At 60.1% G+C, this 15,692-nt stretch overlaps 1 protein-coding gene across 2 annotated transcripts in view; it reads left to right on the forward strand.

The window, feature by feature from the left end:
- The window catches only part of OSBPL5 (oxysterol binding protein like 5), a 75,870-nt gene that overhangs the window by 22,763 nt on the left and 37,415 nt on the right, over nucleotides 1-15,692 (forward strand). Inside the window, exon 1 of one of the 2 annotated variants that reach the window (XM_072790352.1) lies at nucleotides 2,425-2,559. The exons of the other annotated variant lie outside the window; for it this stretch is intronic. The gene's annotated coding sequence lies outside the window, so the exon portion shown is untranslated. Of the gene's footprint in view, nucleotides 1-2,424; nucleotides 2,560-15,692 lie in introns of those variants that run through there. 2 annotated transcript variants of the gene reach the window in all.

The following is a 15,692-nucleotide window of genomic DNA, read 5'->3' on the forward strand; positions in this document are numbered from 1 at the left end:
AAAGAGAGAGGCAGAGACACAGGCAGAGGGAGAAGCAGGGTCCCTGTGGGGAGTTGGATGTGGGACTCAATCCCAGGACCCTGGGATCATGACCTGAGACAAAGGCAGATGCTCAACCACTGAGCCACTCAGGTGCCCCCAGAGCCATTCCTTTCCCTGGGTTCAGTTCAGAAGTGTGTTCCTGCCCGGGGTACGCATGGCCACTCTGGACAGGGGAGGAAGGAAAGCTACTCTTCTTGGCCCCATTTCTCTCTGCCCCAACCAGGGCAGAGGATTGCAGGGACTTGCCCAAGACCCCGCAGCTCCCAGCAGCTAGCCCACCCCACTCCACTCATCCCCGAGCCTTTCCACAGTCTTGGTCCTCCACACTGACCACAATGCCCATACACCACCTCCATTTGACAGGTGGATGAGCTGAGGCCCAGAGGAACAGGTCACCTGCCCAGGGACCGAGCTGCTCTCTGGAGCATGCTCCCTCTCCCAAACCAGGCAAGAAGCTGGAAAGGGTCTTTCTGGAAGAGTCCAGGGTCAGCCATGCTGCTGACACCTAGTGCTGGGTCTAACAGGGTGGCACCTTCCTTGCTTCCCAGGTGGTCACCTGCTGATCCACCTGGTGATCCATCGCAGTGAGTGCATCAAGCTTGTCCAGACTCCACCCTGTAACCCACCCCCCTTTGTCATCTGGGAGGACAGTCTTTCCCACCCCCATCCCTATATTCGGCCAGGTGTCCCTTTGACACCTCAGCAGCGTCATTTTGTGACATCAAGATGGTTGCAAGTCACCAGGATCATCAGTGACTGGAAACTTCCCCTACAGTGGCCCCTGAGACCTCCGCCCCAGGAGAGAACAGCTTTGTTTTCTTCTTCGGTCCCTCACGCATTGGCCCAGCAACCAGCAGTTTGCTAGGCTCCTGGCCACCACACCCCAGCTTGTGCAGAGGCTTCAGAGAGGGAGGAGTAGTCCCGGCCGGTGTCCATCTGCCCTGCACTGCACATTGAGCAGACCCTCTCCTGAAGGGGGGGCCACTTGCCGCAGGCCGCAGAGCAGGAGTCTGCTATGGCCCTGAGCATCTTGTCTGAGCAGTTCTGCATCCGAAGGCCTTGCAAGGTGACTATGGGGTGGGAGGAGGCTAGTCCTGGGGAGGCACTCAGAGCAGTCCAAGGTAGTACCCCCTTCCCTAGCCCAAAGCCCCTCATAACCATCAGTGGCTGGTGCTTCTGTGCCCCTGGAAACCACCACCTGGTCTAAGAGGTGGGCCTGGTGCTGAGGCTGGGGGAAGGGATTTGGTTGGGGGGTACACCAGCTGGCTGGGGGCAGAGCTCAAGTGGGCCCTCCTGCAGTGGCTTTCCCCAGGAGACTGGCTCTCTCCAGTCCCAGGGCCTGAAAGGGGCCCCAGTGGGCAGTCAAATGTGCCAGGCTTGCCCCACAGTCCTGCCTAGTGGTCCTGCTGCATCCCCCTGACCATCAGGCTTAGGGGCGGCCCTTGGGACACCCTTGACCCAACATAAATAAAAAGGTGGACATTCACCTGTGAGCCAGAAGCTTCAGATTGGGAGAGGAGATTGGGGCTTGGCCAAGGTGTCCCATTCCTTGGAGGGGAGCAGACTGGCTGAGGGTTTCCATTTGGAAAAGGCTCTGCGCCCTGGCATGGCCTACCCGGGCTGGGGGTGCCTGGAAGGGACCAGGTTCATCTTGTCTCTGCCCCCGGAAGGTAGATGCTCTCAGGAGGCCCCCTGCAGTTCCAAAGACTGCATGGTGGCCAGGGCTGGGGAGACCCTCACACTGCTGGGCTCCCACCTGCAGCATGAGTGACTTAATAGAACAGGACTTCAAGATCTAAAAAGCTCTCTGGGAGCAGAAGGGATGAGGGGGACACACCGGAGGAAACGTGCAGGTGGGCCCCCAGTAAGATCCTGGCCAGAGGTCCTGCTAGAAACGGGGTTTTGGCACACCTGTAAGACAAGGACAGAGGGCCTGGGTTTCTGGGGTTCCTTCTATGCTCTGGTGGCTTCTGTGCCTGGAAGAAAACTGGTCTGGGGCCCAGGAAGAGAGAGGGGGCACCCTGGACTCTGCTAGGGTGGGCTGCAAGAGGCCAAGCATCTGTGACCACCGCACCATCTGGCAGCTGGTAAATGGGAGGACCCCTCCAGGCTACCCCCCTGGCCCCCCAGGCTCATTCACCACCGTCAACCCTGCCCGGGGGCCTGATCCAACTGCCACATACCAGACCCGGGTAGGGAGTAGGGGGGCGAGGAAGCCTGGGGTCCCTGTGCCCCAGTCCGGGATCCCACCCGGGTTTTGTGGCCGCCGAGCCCTCCCCGTGCTCCTCGCCCCTCCCCGCCGCGGCCCCCGCTCCTCCCCGCTCCTCCCTCTTCCCTTCCTCCCGCGCCCTCCCTCCTCCCCGCCCCCTCCCCTCCCCTCCCCTCCCCTCCCCTCCCCTCCCCGCTCCCTCCCCGGGCTCCGCGGTTGGATCAGTCCTCTGGCATTTCCTGCAGCCGGGCCGCCGCCAGCTGAGCCCCGCGCGCCCGGCCCGCCCGCCGGCACCGAGTCTCCGCACGGTAGGCGCAGGGGCGCGGCGGGCGGGGGCCGGCCGGGGAGGCGGCGGGGAGGGCCGGGGCCGGGCGGCGGGGCCGCGGCCGGGAGGGCCCCGCGCGTCGGGAGGGCCGCCAGCCGCGGGCGCGGGGGTCGGGGAGCCCCGAACCGCGGCCCTCGGGCGGGGGACTGGGGCGCAGCCGGGGGGCCCGGGGGGCGCGGGGGCCCGGGAGTGGGAGCGGCGCGCGCAGCAGGCTTCCCGCTCGCTCCGCGGGGCCTGGACAGGGGATGCGGGGGGCTTGCGCGCCCCCAGCCCGGCCGCCCTGGGTCGGGGCGCCCCCCGCGCCCCCCGCGCGTGGCATCGCCGCGCCCGGCGCCTTCCCGGGGGCAGCGGTGTCTGGGCCACGGAGCGAGGGGCTGCCCGGGCTGGGGGAAGACCCTGCCTCACCCACCAGCCACAGCCACCACCTCTGGGCCGCCGACCCCCTGAAGATAGAGACTTAGCAAGTGGGAGGGCAGACCGGAGTCAACCAGAGGGTCCTGGGGAGGTGGGCCGGGGAGGGGGCGCTGTCAGCAGCCCCTGGGGCCACTTACCGACCGGGGCTCCCCAGGCGCCGCCCCTCCCCCCTTGCGGGCTGTCTGCTGTCAGCAGCCAGCTGGAGTTAGGATTTCCAATGTCTGGGGATGTGGACAGGTCCTGCGGGGTGAGGTAGGCTTCTCGGCCCCCACGCATCCTTGCGCTGGGCCCAGCCTGGCCTTGCTGGAGCAGTTGGTTGGATTCCTGCTCTTTTGCCATTTGGGATTTTACTCACACTTTGCTGCTCTGTCTACACAAGAAATCATATAGATATGTGTCTGCCCGTCTGCCTGAACCCCTTCAAAATGCCTTTTACAGGTGGACCTCTGTAATTGTCTCCAGGTTACAGCCCGCAGGCTGGGGACAAACTAAGGGTGTCACAGCTAGGGACGTGGGCACAGCCTTTGGGTTAGACGTGTGTGTCCTTGGGTCTGTGTGCGCTGTGTGGATCCAGGCCCCAGAGGGCAGAAACCCTGGCCTCAGCAATAGCAGGCTGAGTGGTCTTTGGGCTGTGTTCTCACCCCAACTGCTTGGTCTTGCAGGGTCTTGTGGCTCCTTGAATTGGAGGCAGTTCAGGGGCATCTGACAGCCCACCATCAGGCTCCCAGCTCCGGATCTGCAGATCCTATTGTCTGCCGGCACGTGTGTGGGGCAGTGGCCGAGGTGCCAGGGAGGCAGGCACTGAGTGGGTCTGTTGGGTGTCTCTTGTCTTGTCTGTGTTTAGAAAAGGTGACAAAGCAGATGAGCCAGGCGAGGGCCCTGTGACCCGCCTTGTCTTGGGAGGGGGAGCCTGTGCAGAGGCCTGGGCAGGGCATCTTGGAAGCCAACTGCAGGCTCCTCCTTCCTGGGCCCGGGGGTGCGGAGTCAGGCCACCAATCTGTTGTCTTCAAAGGTCTGCTTCTGGCTCTTTACAGAATGCTGAATGCAGCCCTTCCCCCCTTAGGATGGTATTTACTATGCTGAGAATGTCCAGGATCAATGTCTGTCCTGAAATCTCTCTCCCTGGAAGCTTCCTGAGCTGGGAGACTAACCTGATGTGCTGTAATCGGGGAGGGAAGAGACCCTCCCTGTGGAGCCGATGGTTTGAAGACTGCTGGTCTTTGGTGGCTGTGTTTTTACTTGTGCTTTCTGCTGATTCTGTGATTGAGCCAGTGTGAGTGTGCATGCACACACACACACACACACAATGTGCAGGTGGAGGGGGTCTCACCCAAGGTGATAGAAGCATGCCCCGCCCCTTACCCGTTTGTTGTTCAAGCGACAGGTGTGCAGCCGCAGCTGAGAAACCTTGCATACCCACTCACAGTTGTATGGGTGAGGCCTGAGCCCCAGGATGGGGGCTGCAGAGGGGCAAGCACAGGGGCGCACAGTGCATGGCAAGAGGACTCGGACATCCTGGCATGATGGGAACCGTCAGATGCAGTATCCCCCTCCCCGACCCCCCGTGGGGCCCCTGGGTTGGGTGCCTGGCTGTGGGGAGTGGCAGAGGTGGCACCATCCCGTGTTGGGGGGCCAGATGCTGGGTGGTACAGAAGGACGGTGCTGGGTGGCCACCCTGGGAGGTCCTCGTGCTGCTCAGGGCCGCCCTGAAGGAATAGGGTGCCGTTCTGGGTGCCAGGTTTGCCCCATACCCTACCAAGCCTACAGGTCCAGGAAACAGAACTTAGAGCCGAAGGATGAGCTCTCTGAGGCTTTGCAGCAGCCGGGCTGGATCGGTAACCCTCCTGGCGCTGGCTGCTGGTCTGGGGAGATGTCTAAGCAGATAGGGGAGTCTCTGCAGGGCATGGCAGCCGTGGTTGGTTATAAAGAATTTGGAGTTCGGAGCATGGTGTTCCTCTCGCACGGCCGTTGTTCTGAGCCAGGGCCCCGGGACCGTGTGTGGGCGGGTGTGAGTTTGGCTTCTGCTGGCCTGGTGTTGCTGCCAAGGGGAGTGGGCACCAGCCATGCGGTCAGGACTGCCGGACTGAGAACCAGGACTTGGGCAGGGACTGGGGATGGGGGCAAAACAATGGGTCCGGCCTGGAGTTCTTTGTCTGGGGAATAAGCTGTGGGGCGCAAGGAATGTTGTAGGCCCGAGGTGTGAGGCGGCCTGGGAGAGCTTCAGGGATCCGTAGGGAAGGAATCCCTGCCACCAGGATCCCAGATCCCAGAGATGCATCCAGGCCAAGAGGAGGGAGGACCTGTGGTGGAGGCCTTCCTGTGGCTTCCTGGGGTGAATGGCACCAAGAGGTCGCTTAAAGGGCCAGCTGATGCTGAGCAGGCGGGACGGGATGTGGGGGTGTGCCCATGGGATTTTCCCGCTCGCCCGTGGGGCATACCTGGCAGAGGGTCCTTTAGGCACCTGCACACCAGATTCCCTGAGCACAGCGGCCCCAGGGGACCAGCGATCAGTGGAGCAGTGAAATGAAAGGCCAGATCTGCCTGATGGGATGGAGCCCACCCCACTTGTCAGGAAGGCCCCCAAGTCCAGAGCCCTAGGCCAGGAGTGGGACCCGTGGCACTCAGACCTGAAGTCCCGAAGCTCTGGGATGAGAACTATTGCCAGGGGCCCGTGCTGCCCGTCAGAGCCCAGGGAAGAGCCCTTCTGCTGTTACTTACGGTGTCAGTGGAATGTGGGTTTCTGTGCCTCAGCCGCTCCAGGAGACCTCTCCTTCACCTGGGAGCGGGGGTGGGTTTCACATTCTTCCCATTTCTACTGTGGAGGTGGCGAGGCCTTCAGGAGACCCAGGGGTCTGCCGTGGGTTTGTGGGCTCCTTGCCCCAGCCCTGGGAGACGGGATGGGCTCTGCCCCCTGCCTCCCGCTTGGAACCTGAAGACCAGAGTGGCTGTCAGGGTGCGAGGCATCCTCCGACCTCTCTGCAATGGGCCCTTGAACAAAGCCCTCTCGGGGGGTCTCTGGGTTAGTGCTGGGTTAGCAGTGTAACCCTGTCCCAGGGAGCCCTGGATCCCTGTCCCCTCCTCCTCCCGACCCCACCAAGCTCTGCCCCAGGCTGAGCAGGGCAGTGAGGTGGCTCAACAGCCTGGATTTGGAGCCACAGAGATGCCTGAGCTAGGCCCCCAGCGCCCTGTAGGGACCTGGGATATCAGGGTGGGGGTGAGGCTGGGCAGGGGCTGAAGGGTAGATAGTGTCAGGGACCATGGTGGGCTTGGAGGCCTGGCCGAGGAGGATATGGCTCAGGGATTCTCAACCCCAGCTGCTAGGGGCGGCAGTCTCTACCTCCCGAAACTTCCCTTGCCCGACTGTAAATGCGGGCCACAGCAGTCCCGTGAGAAATCAGGAGACGGCATCCTACATCCTCATTGGGTAAGCGTCAACCGCACATTGGTGGCTGTGGCCCAGCTCCTTGTGGGTTCGGAACCACACATCCATGTTGACCCAAGGCCAGTTGCACAGTAGGCCCGCGGGGGTGCTGGGGAGGGGAAGGGGTTCTGGGACTTTGCATTAAAGCCCCAAGCTGAGCTGTAAGTATAGTGAGATGGAAGGAGGTGAGTCCTGCCACCTGTATCTCTCTGCCTTTGCATATGCTGTTCCCTTGCCCAGAAAGCTCTTCCAATCCTGCAAGGGACCAGACATTTAGGGAAGGTCAGCCCTGGCCTGGCACCTTCTCTGTGGAGCCCATGGCCTTTGGGGTGATCTGGCAGGAATCCACCTCACCCCCTGTGCCCTTTCCCTTCTTCATATGTGTTGGCTCTCCTGCTCCTGGCCCAACTCCCTCCAATCTAAGTGCCCCGGCTCCCCCTTCCCACTTGCTCAGAAACTATTATTTGCTTTTTGCTGACCGGTCAGTGAGCTGCTGCTTCTGTTTGTTTGGTTTGAGTGTTTTGTTTTACGCAGAGGCAGGCAGGTAGCTGGAGCTCACTAAGCCGGATACCCGGGTCGGGGAATGCTGCCCCTTGTAGAAGATGCCCCTGACTTCCCAGAGGGGCTCTATGGATGCCCAGCACCTGGTGGTTAGGACACAGGCTCAGCGGTCCACACACAGGGCAGGGACTCCTCTGACCGTCCAGACCTTGGTGTTCTCACCTGGGAAACGGGCGTCGTAGTGGCTAGGGCAATGTGGGAGGTGCAGAGCTGGCCCTCCACTTGCTTCAGGCGCTGCCAAGCCACTGGGCTCTTGGAACGGGGAGGCACCAACTCCTTATCATCAATGAAAACTTTGATTAATGGCTAATGATTGTGAAATGTTTAAATACAGGAACCTCACAAAGGAATACAGCCAGCCAATCCCCATGCTGCCAAGGTCGTGATGTCTGTCTCCATTTGCTTTAGGTTTAAGGACTGGACGGTCCAGCAGAGCACAGGGCCCTGGGCGCCCGCCTGAGCCCGCATGGTGCCATGCCTCCCGGAGGCTTTCCGAGCTGACATTCCCAGGGCTGTTTTTATGTTTTGACTATACACGGATGGATCTGCAAACAAATGCAGGCTCCTCTGGCCGATGTCCCCTTCATGCCCTCTCGTTCCTCATCATTCCAGAGTGGCAGAGAACTCTCAAAAACACATGTACACAGCCTTTTGCAACTTCTCTCGAGCTGCATGGTCACAAGTGATTGGTCCAACGTGCTCACCTTCTCTGATTTGTGTAAGGGAGGCCCAGTTTCTTTCCATTCTCCTCTTGAGGGACGTTTGGCTTGTTTCCATTTTATCCCTGGAGTGTGTTTTGTGTTAGGGGCTCCTTGGTTACAGAGGCAAGAGCTGCTCCGAGGCATTGGCCTGAGGTGGGGTCTCAGGGTCTGAGGGTGCACACATGAACAGCCCAGCTGGATGTGGCCAAGTGGCTTCTGATGACACCCCAGCAGATGGGGGGGGTGTCAGCCTCCCACCCAACCTCCCCAGAGCAGCTGGAACAAAGGACACATAGAAAGTGTTGAGTTCAAGTCACAAAGGAATCGTGCAGTGGGGGTCTTCCCAGGGCCCAGGCCCAGGAGGGGTAGGCAAGGGCCGCATCTCCTAGTAGGGCCAGGGTCCTGGGCTCCAAACATACTTTGTCAGCAAGTCCCCCAACGCTCCTTGCCCTGGGGTCCCACCCATCGCATCTGTCCCCACGGGAACCCCACAGGCTCTCCCATGGTCTCCTCTGGCCTCAGCACAGGGCTGCAGGCTGATGGCTTCTCCAGAGGGGCACATGCTACAAAGATGTTTGCCAGGGTCCCCCAAGGGGAGGGTCTCAGTGACCAATGCGGCCCGTTCATTAAAAACAACAGATATATGTCACATGATGACTCTGTTGAGGAATTGAAATGTACTAAGAGAGTAGCACTTAAACATTCTCACCTCCACAAAAAAGATAAAGATGCAAGGTGACAGATGTATTAACTCGATGGGGGGGGGGGGGCATCCTTTTACCACGTGCATGGCTGTGGACTCATCACGACGTGCACTTTAAATATCTCATAATTTTATTTGCCAGTCGTACCTCGATAAAGCTGGGAACAAAAGTAGCCCAAACCAGAGGCGACCAGGGTCCGGAGAGACAGGGTCCGGCTGAGTTCTGCTCCAGGCCGGTTAGAGTCCAGAGATGCCCAGATGGAAACACGTGGCCAGGCGGTGAGGGGCAGGTGGAGACCTCCGCCCCACACTCAGGAGGAGGAGGGGGTGCTCAGCTGTCTGTGGCCCATACCATCAAAGCAGCCTGAGCACGGGTGGGAAGAGCGGGCGGTGCCGGGAGGACCTGGGTGGGGCTGCCCACGGAAGCTGTAAATGGGGCCTCTAAGCCCTGCCCAGAACTCCAAGTGCAGCAAAAAAAAAAAAAAAAGGGAGGAAGACTTCTTCCAGGCCAAGTGGACATGTGTCCATCACCCTTGGTGAGGCCAGGTGGGTCCCCCGGCCGCGGCCCCCACTCGGGACCTCTGCTGGCCCCCGCTGCGGGGCCCTGCCAGCTTGTACTCCCGCCGTCTGCCAGAGGGCAGCCCGGGCCGCCCGTCGGGCTTTATGCTGCGATTTAACAAACGGCAGGAGGAAGACATACAGGCAAATGACTGTCCTCCCAACCTGATCATTATTTTGAACTGTGTCTGCTTTTCAGTTTATTTTTAAATCTTGAAAGCGCAAGGAACATGCTGTTTATCTCCGGTGCGCCTGTTCTCCCCGACGTGGCCATCCATCACTTCCTGGGCTGAGCCTGGACAGTCGCGCCCCGGGCTGCCTGCAGGAGCGGGAGTGACCCCGCTAAGTGTGTGGCCCCCGGGGACCCACCCCTTCAGGCCAAAGGGGAGGCTTACCCTGCAGACCCTTGAACACACTCAGAGGAAGTCTTTCCAAAATGAGTTATGTCCACATGATGCCTTGCAACCTTAAGGTGTAAGTGAGAAATAATTTAACCCTTTCGCAGTGACACATTTTTAAAAGATTTTATCCATTTATTTATTTGAGAGATAAAGAGACAGCAAGAGCATGTGCGGGGCGAGAGGGGCAGAGGGAGGGAGAGAAGCAGATCCCTGCTGAGGAAGGAGTCCCAAGTGGGACTTGGTCCCAGGACCTCCGGTGACATTTCTTTTTGGATCATGACAACAATTAATTTTACTAGTGATTAACATTTTTCGAAGGGTTTGAAATGAACTGTCGCCTTTAACACTTTGAACAGCCCTATGCAGGGAGCCCTACTAGTGTCCCCATTTGATAGACGGGCACACCAGCTCTCGGAGAGGCGAGGAAACCTGCCCGAGACCACCCGCTCTGTGCAATGCGGCTGGGATGGGAATCCCCTCCTCACATGGCCTCCCTTCTGACAACTTGGCCGTGGTGGCTGTCTGTCCCTCAAGTCAGTGGCCCCAGACTCCTTTTCTTATGTTTCTTGTTGGAGGGTTGTCAGTTATTTTATTTTATTTTCTTCTTTAAAAAGCTTGTTTCAGGAGCCCCTGGGTGTCTCAGTGGGTGAAGTGTCTGCCTTCAGCTCAGGTCAGGATCCCAGGTCCTGGGATCGAGTCCTGCATGGGGCTCCCTGCTCAGCGGGGATCTGCTTCTCCCTCTCCCTCTGCCCCTCCTCCCCTTGTGCTCTTGCTATCTCTCTCTGATCTTTCAAATAAATAAATAAATCTTTAAAAAAAAGCTTGTTTCTGCTTCTAGCCCACTCCTGTGGAAGCAACCAGATAAATAAGATTGTTAGAAACGTGTACAAAGCAAGAATGAGTGGGTGCTGTAAGAGGACCTGAGGTTTGTCCACGAGTCGTGAACAAGACTCTGAATGGAGATGTTGACTTGGTTGCTCAAAGGCGTTGTTGTCTGTGTGCTCTCCCTTCCAGCCCAGGGTCTAGTGGGGACCCTCAAGGTTTTTTTTTTGTTTTTTTTTTTAAGATTTTTTTTAATTTTTATTTATTTATGATAGTCACAGAGAGAGAGAGAGAGGCAGAGACATAGGCAGAGGGAGAAGCAGGCTCCATGCACCTGGAGCCCGACGTGGGATTCGATCCAGGGTCTCCAGGATCGCGCCCTGGGCCAAAGGCAGGCGCTAAACCGCTGCGCCACCCAGGGATCCCGGGACCCTCAAGGTTATTAGCAGCAGCCAGGGGGTGTCCGTGCCCACTTGTGCTCAGACTTTTGGGGCGGTGCACAGGTGTCTGCTCTGTTCAAGCTCAAGAGACGCCCAGGGTTCCGGCAGTCCAGGCCTTGCCCAGCCAGCCAGCCAGCCTGTGAGCGCCAGAGCCCCCGGCCTGTCCAGAAGCTTCATGGTCAGATGCCAGTGGCCTCACATAAATTGTGAGCCAGGGAGCAGACTACAGAACAGAGGCATAGGAGGCAAAAGTTTCCAAGCAGGCAGGACTCAAGCTTGGATCCTTAGAGGTGCAGCTTGAGTGGGGGGTCTGATGGGCTCTGGAAGGCCGGCCCCCCATGGCCTCGGGTGGCAGGACAGCTCAGGTTCTGACCCCAGGGGACAGGGATTGTGCATGTCTAGAAAAGCTCATGGAGCTGAATGTCTGTGTGGTTTTTCTGTATTTACATTTTATTTTATGGCAAAAGAGGCTGCTGTGGCTGAGACCCCGGGAATCGAGGGCTGGGCCTGCTTGGGCGAAGGGAGCACAGGCCTCTGGCCTGGCTGGGGATACCCCCTCCCCACCCTTGACTCTGAGTGGCTTCTGGCATTTTCGGGACAGCTTCCGGTGGTTTTCTGTGGCTTCACTTGTCCGCCGCCGCCTCTGCTGTTGGAAGCATGGCTCTGTAAATCCGCTCACTTATTTTTACATAAGCAAATTGGTATCTAAAAAGAACCTTTCCGTTGTTGCTGCAAACTAGAGAATCATCGTCACTTGTGCTAAATAGCAGGGGACCGTGCGAAGCCCCGCGGCTGGGTGCTGGATGTCTGCAGCCGCCCGGCACCCCAGTCCCCCTGCCTCCCTGACACGGTGGCAGGCAGGTGGCCCGCAGGACGAGGACTCTCCTCCCTTGTCAGTCCGGGGGCTCGAGAGAGAGTTTAAAGAGAGGAACGCTGTCCCCGAGACCAGCGAGGATCAGTGCCTCCATGGTCACCCAGCGTTGTCTGGTGTCTGCCCATTCAGGGCATGGAGATGACGTGCACTTTTGGAATCTGGCTCTGGAGGCAGAGGAGGCCCTCGGTGGCCAATTCCAGGGGCTTCCAGGAGCCAGTGGAGTGGGAAGGCCGGGCTGTCGCACGGACAGCAGGAGGTGACCCTGGCCACCGGGGCCGCAGTGTTGCTGCGTTGCCTGGAGACCCCTTCCCGGGGGACAGGCTGGCATCTGCAGCGTCATGGGTCAGTTCTTAACCGAGCCTATGCTGGGAATGGTGTGCTCAGCTGCACGGGGCCAGGAGGGCATGCGAAGCTCTCACGGGGGATAGGGCACGGGGCTGATTTGGACGGGCCCCAATGGGGAGCAGGGGGGGGTGCTCATGTTCGGGCAGAGCCGTCCAGTCCCACCTGGTCTCCTGCCTGCCATGTGCAAAGGTCACTTTCTTCCAGTCTGGGTGGTGTCCAGAGCAGGGGGCCCTCAGCCTCATCCTTGGGGCAGAAGAAGGAAGCATTCACTCACCTTTGGTTCAGGCCATTCTTGCTTACGGCTTTGATCTTGAACTTAGAGGGTGTCCTGTAGGGTGGTGGTGGTGGGGTGCTGTACAAAGGACCACACACTGGAGCGGGACGGGGGTGGGGGTAGGGGTGGGGCGGGGGGGGAGCTTGAAACCACAGAAACTTACTCTCCTGGTTCTGCAGCCCAAAGTCCCAAATCCAGGTGTGGGCGGGGCCCTCTCCTGGAGGCTCTGAGGAGTGTCCTTCCTGCCTCGTCCAGCTTCTGGGGCTCCAGGTGTCCCTGGGCTGGTGGCTGCATCACTCCAGCCTCTCCACTATCTTCACGGGGCCCCTCCTGTGTCTCTCAGTGTCCTGTCCTCATACAGGAACACAATCGTTGGACCAGGCCCACTCTCCCCTGCTGTGGCCTCATCTTCACTTGGTCACATCTGCAGAGACCCAAAGATGGCCACGTTCACGGGTCTGGGGTGTGGATGTGGACCTGTCTTTGAGGGAGGACACCCTTCAACCCACTGCACCCAGGAGAGGGTGGCCACCGCGGGCGGCACCAGGAGCTCACGGTGACCCAGAGAAGGGAGAATTAAGAGCTGGGCTCATCTGACCAGGATGGTGGGGAGGAGAGGGAAGGTTCAGGAAGCACGGAGGTGACACCACAGGTACGTCTTCCCAGGGATCCTGGATGTGGGCAGGGGGACTGCCCTGTTTTATATGAAAGATTGTTGAGGCCTCTGGAGAGGCAAGGAGTCACACAGGTGCCCAGAGCTGAACTGGGAATGAACATGGGGTGTGACTGCTTGGGGTACATCCTCCAGGAGGGAGAGGGTAAGCCCTGCTTCCCCTCACCTGCACATCCAGGGAACGTCCACAGCACTTGCACCTCCTGGGCACAAGCCACCGGCCCCGGCATCCAAGGTGCAGGAGACCGGCACCTCTGAGACCCAGCTCCTCTTGGCCCACGGCTCCCTGTCTCCTGCTGCAGTGGCCAGGCCTGGGTGCCTTGGGCACTCCCCCCATCGGGTGGCCTCACTGGGAGGCTCTCTGCTGACCCCAGGCCTGGAGGGGAGAACCTAAGGACAGGGCTGGTGTGGTGGATCACTCCTGATTTGCTGACCAAGGAGCAGACTGGTCTGTGCCCCAAGCTGCGGGGAACCTGGCCAGGGCAGAGGCTGCCCATTGACATGTCAGGTCAGGGAGAGGTGGGATGATCAGAGAGGGAGGAAGGGAGAGGAGGCTGCTGTGTGCTGGGGCAGGGGCCTTGGGGGCGACCGTGTCTTTGGGCTGGGGCCTCTGGAAGGGGCTAAGCTGAAGGCCTGGGGGGCCCTGCGGGAGCTGCCCTGCCGGGCCGGGTTCCCGACCACTGGGAGTCCACGCTCTGAGGGGCTGCAGGCCTGCGAGGACTCTCGGCAGTGGCCGCAGCCTCCTCTTCCCCTCGTGGCCCCGCCGGCTCTGGATCTTGGTCGCCTTCCCTGTCTCGGGAGGGTTGGGGGCCTCCACCCGTCTGGCTGTCACCTTTTCCACATCCTTGGAGGTGCCCGGCACCTTTTTAGTCTTTTAAACTCTGAGCCTCACTTGGGAGGATGGGACTCAAATGTGCCCATTTCTTCTCTTGCTTTGAGGCTTTTAGGAAACTCTCCCTTTATGCCTTCAAGAGAAAGCTTTCGGCCTCTCCTTTTTTACTGTATGGCACGGAAAATGTGAGACCCACAGAAGCAGAGGGGACAGTGGAGCGGAGCACCCCGCTGTCGCTGACGCCAACCCCAAAGGCGGCTGCGTCTCATCCACCTGAGTGTGGTTTAAAATAGCCTCTGTGCTCTCCTGTTCTCCCCTTGCCTTGCTGTCCTTGTGCCACCTGCCTCTGTAACCATGGGCAGGGAGGCATCTGGAGGAGCAGAGCCTTGTGTTCCGGGAGGTGTGGGAGGCACGGGGCCCCGGGGCCCCTCCAGGTCCACACCACGTTCCCAGGACAGTGCCCCCTTCCCGGGACAGCCCCCCTGGTCATCCACACCTGGGGCCCCACAGGCCCGCACTGCGCAGCACAAAGCGGTGGAGAAGGTTCTAGAGGTCACACCCCAGAGACCCTCAGGGCCTTGAGGAGCTCCCGGTGGTTTTGAGCCCACCCTCCCTGGAGATGCCCGAGAGAGACTCTGGGTGCTGTTTCCTCCCTCTTGGAGCGGTGGGCTTCTGGGGCGAGAGTCCCCAGCATCTGCCTCCTCTGGTGCCTCCCCTGCTCCTGGTGTACCCCTAGTCTGTTCCTCGCCACTTCGGCTGCCCAGGGGTCTGCTCTGAAGATGAGCGGGATCAGCTGTTCAGTCAGCCCGGTGCGCATACAAAGCACCTAATATATACACATCCCGCTGGGTGGGCAGCCTTCATTAGCACCTTCCTTGCCCAATGCTGGCTGGACACGGGGCACCGGCGGGCGACCGTCCCCTGCGTCCCCCGCAGGAAGCAGCGCCTCCACGTCTCCTTACTTATTTTCAGCCTGGTGCTGGCGCTGCTGGGGGCGGGCTCCTCCTGTGAAGCCACACACACTCACTGAGGGGCCCCGATGGAGAAGGCTTGCCACGCACGCTGGTTACACACAGACGGATGCCGATCGTCCCACTGTCGCAGCCCTGCCTCGCACCGTGCCACCACCACCCCCCACGCCCGTTACACACGCAGATCCCGTTACCCTTGTGTGGCCACGTTCCGTGTCCACGGCATGACGTTCCTCACTGGCCAGCTCCCACCTGTGCTGGCATTTTCCCTCCTGTAAATAACTCCATAGAGCACCTCCTTCTCGCAGATATCGAGGAGATGGGATTTTATTCCCAGTAATAAATCTCTGGAAGTCGGATCGATGGCTTAGAGGATTCGAGGGCTTGATGTTTTGACTCATGTTTACAAACTGCCCTTCCGCAGTCCCTGCGTCCATCACCTCCATCACCCACTGTTCACGGGGCCTGCTTCTGAGCAGGGTGACCCGGGGCATGACCTGCAGGGTACGGGGGTGGGGTGGGGGTCCCTGATCTGTCACTGTGGTCCGACCTCGGCCTGTTTCGAGCCCCTCCTCCTGCCCCGGGCATCTCGAGGTCAAGGGCAGCCCACAGCAAGCCCTTTGGGGGCACACAGTGTAAGGCAGATCCAACCCGAGGGCTGCAGCCAAGCACCTTTCTCCAGCCTCTGCCAGGCTCAGCCGGGCCCTCGGGACCCCCGCCCAGTCCCAGTGTCCAGGCAGGCTGCCCCAGGCTCAGCGGTTAGGACAACACCCGCCCCTGGTGGCCTCGGGCCTGGGCGAGGCATGCAGCCGGTCACTGGTGCTGTTGTTGGGAAAGCCGCCTCTGCTGGGATCCCAGTCTCTTCCCACTTGGGAGCTGGGAGGGAGAAGTGACCTCACCAGGTGCAGGTGCCGGGATTGGCCTTGGGGAGAACGGAAGCCTGGGGGTAGGGTGAGGTGAGCGAGCAGATCCCCAGGAGCAGTGCTGGCCTCCGCCCGCCTCGCCCAGCCATGCACGCCTGTCCCCACTCCGTCCCCACTCCGAGGAGGTGTGGCCTGTGTGTTTATCGCTGGGGACCAGGGGCCGGGGCAGCTGTAGCACCAAAGCCCCCCTGCTCTCCCCTGAG

This window comes from Canis lupus, chromosome 21 (assembly GCF_048164855.1).
Source record: "Canis lupus baileyi chromosome 21, mCanLup2.hap1, whole genome shotgun sequence".
In the NCBI taxonomy this organism is placed as follows: domain Eukaryota; kingdom Metazoa; phylum Chordata; class Mammalia; order Carnivora; family Canidae; genus Canis; species Canis lupus.